This window comes from Sinocyclocheilus rhinocerous, unplaced genomic scaffold, assembly GCF_001515625.1.
Source record: "Sinocyclocheilus rhinocerous isolate Xijiao unplaced genomic scaffold, SAMN03320098_v1.1 scaffold2069, whole genome shotgun sequence".
Lineage (NCBI taxonomy): Eukaryota > Metazoa > Chordata > Actinopteri > Cypriniformes > Cyprinidae > Sinocyclocheilus > Sinocyclocheilus rhinocerous.
In genome coordinates this window covers 16480-19884 of record NW_015645554.1, presented here as the reverse complement: position 1 = coordinate 19884, position 3405 = coordinate 16480, and positions in this window count along the sequence as shown.

Below are 3405 nucleotides of genomic sequence, written 5' to 3'. Positions count from 1 at the left end.
GAAAAAAAAAAAAAAAAAAAAAAAAAAAAAAATATATATATATATATATATATAAAAGCAAAAATCACCCATTCTAACGGGAGATCGATAACTTCAGTTGTTCCGGAGGGAATGCACGTGATCGGATTGATCACCTCTGTGACGTCATCGATCAGCCACGTGATGCTCTCAGTGTCCACTAGATGTCTCCAGCGTTCATCAGAAAACATTGAAGATGAACACAATACTTCACAATAGTGCACTACATACTACATACTGCGCTCAATATGATTACGAGCATGGCCTGCTGTGGCGCAGTATATGTAGAGAACCGATTCAAACACTAGACCCCAGTTATCATTTCAGGAATATACTTTTGAATTTGTAATCTACTTTTGTGTAAAAAAAAAAAATGTCTGAACTTTGAGTCAAGAAAGAGATGAAATCATGGTTTATGTATTTTCTGGTTCATTCATTCATCACACTGGAAATGGAAGGAGAAACTAGTAGGGTTAGGGTTAGTGTGGTAGTGAACACCTGACCATATTAACCACTTACCTTAGTACAGTAACTTCCCATATTCATTGGCGATGTTACAGTAGTAACTGCAGTAACCGTGGTACTTAGGGTGGAAACTGCGGTTTCCATGGCAACCTCTTCCCCAGCTGCTGGAGTCAGCATAGTAACCAGACCATAATACCCCCCCCCCACACACACACACTTGAATCTGTTTTGATTTTTTTAAGGACTTTTAGGAGAAATATCTCCGATAAAGTTGATATTTCTAAGAAATACAGTAAAGAACGTCATTATGTTTACTGACCAAAAAAAGAAAAAAAGAAAGAAAAAAAAGACAATCACAATAAAACCCCAAATTTTACATCTGATCTCTATGGAAGCTTGTTTCTGGCTCAGAATAAAAAATAAAGTATTTTCTATTTTTTACTCGCAATTCTGAGTTTACTTTTCAGAATTTCGACTTTTTACTCGCAATTCTGAGTTTATATCTTGCAATTTCGACTTTTTACTCCCAATTCTGAGTTTACATCTCGCAATTCTGAGTTTACTTTTCGCAATTCTGAGTTTACTTTTCGGAATTTCGACTTTTTGCTCGCAATTCTGAGTTTATATCTTGCAACTCCGAGTTTACATCTCGCAATTTTAACTTTTTACTCGCAATTCTGAATTTACATCTCGCAATTCTGAGTTTACTTTTCGGAATTTCTACTTTTTACTCGCAATTCTGAGTTTATATCTTACAATTTCGACTTTTTACTTGCAATTCTGACTTTTTACTCCCAATTCTGAGTTTATATCTTGCAATTCCGAGTTTACATCTCGCAATTTTAACTTTTTACTCGCAATTCGGAGTTTACATCTCGCAATTCTGAGTTTATATCTTGCAATTCTGAGTTTACTTTTCGCAATTCTGACTTTTTACTTGCAATTCTGAGTTTACATCTCACAATTTTAACTTTTTACTCGCAATTCCGAGTATCTCGCAATTCTGACTTTTTTGAGAAAATAAGATGTCACAATGAACTTTTTTTTAACCTTTTTAGCATGTGTTGGAAACAAGCTTCCACAGATCTGTCTCTTCTCTGCATTAAACAACGTTCCATCAAATGTTGAACCGAAGTCATGATGACAGACAACTGAAGAACAATCACACGACGATTCTGGAATCAAAATATTTAATAAGTACATTAACAAGTATTATACCATGTATAAAATTCGGAATCACGATTCGAAGCGATGTTTCTGCAGGGACCGCAGATCAGATTTGCCACACTGAAACAGCGAACGGTGAAAGTCAAACAGGTAGGAAAATAAACCGACGGCTCCGTCACAATCTCATTTCTCATCATCAGTAAGTGCAATAAAACGTAAAACACCACAGGAAAGCGCAGCAGAAGAGCGAGAGCGTGAGAGAAAACAGCCAAGATCACAGACGAGAGGAAAGCCAGCACTGGAAATCAAAGACGGGATATCACTGTGGGAATGACACACGTCACAGACGAGCGGATAAACATCGTACATCTGCAGTTCCTGAAAAACAAAAGCAGAAATCACCACGAAAAGAGACGAACAGGCCGAGCAACAAACAACCGAAGGGAACAAACAAGGAACAGATGAACGCTTCGGATCACGTTCACGATGATTGAGCAGCGGATTCGCTCCATCTGTCACGACAATCCAGCTGAAGATGGAGAAACATCAGCAGATCTGGAGAGATTCGCACTGACTCTCCATTTCACCGCAGCTTTCAGCTTCATTAGAGCAGCGGATCAAAGATTCAGTCATTCGATTCCCGTCAAGAACACGTTTGACTCAGTTCACTCCGAAATGAACCAAAGGTACAAAGAATTATATTTTGCATTAAGAAAATGAAGCCTATTTTAAAGACCATGCAGATATTCTAAATAGTGACATTATTTTTTTTTATTAAATGTAAACACATTTTATGCCATTAATATAACGCAAAAAAACTGATATATTATTTTTTGTTAAATTGTATTTATATACTTTAAATATTAAAAGTAAATATAAAAATGATACATATTAAAATCATTTACACATTGTATTTGTTGCACTGCCTCTAATTTTATGCTTGTTTTAATAACAAACATCTTTTTTCTTTTTCTTTTTTTAACAGCAATTAGACTTGAAAATCATTGAGACTAAAGAGAAATAAAAAATAACTCAAAACTAAAACATATGGACACATTCATGAGAATTTGGGATAAAATGTGTTTAAGTGTGTCACGATGCAAATTATCATAAAAATAGGTTTCTTTTGTGCAAAATATAATTATTTTATATTTATTTATTTATTTTATATTTATTTAATTGCATAATTTCAATTAAATAATAATTAATATAATTATGTTGATTTCAAATTTAATTATACAGAATAATTATTTGAACTATATATATATATATGTATAGTAAATAATTTATTTTATTTTTGGGTGAAATTAGTTGGAAGTGTTTTTGACAGGGTTTGATTCCTACGTTAACATTAATTTGACTGATTCAGGAGATTCTGTGGTCACTGCTGATCCAGACGCTGATGATGTTCATGATGTGTGTCGACGGGTTCGAGTCCCAGCGTCCGTTGGGTTTGCGGGCGTGAACACAGATGTCAGGCTGGTGTGTGTGTGTGTGTGCGCGCGTGTGTGTGAGAGACGCTTGTGCGGAGAGCAGATCTTTGTCCGTTTTTTGTGGAAGAGATTCATCGTCCTTTGCTGTATCCGGGGAAGAACTGATCCAGGAGCAGCTGAAGGGTTTTGTTGAGGCTCATAGCGTAATCTTTGCCCAGATCGTGACGGCAGGCGGGACACGAGAAGACCTCGGCGCGGAACGAGCGCTGCAGACACGCCTGGAGGAGAACACACACACCGTTACTGACACACACACACACAC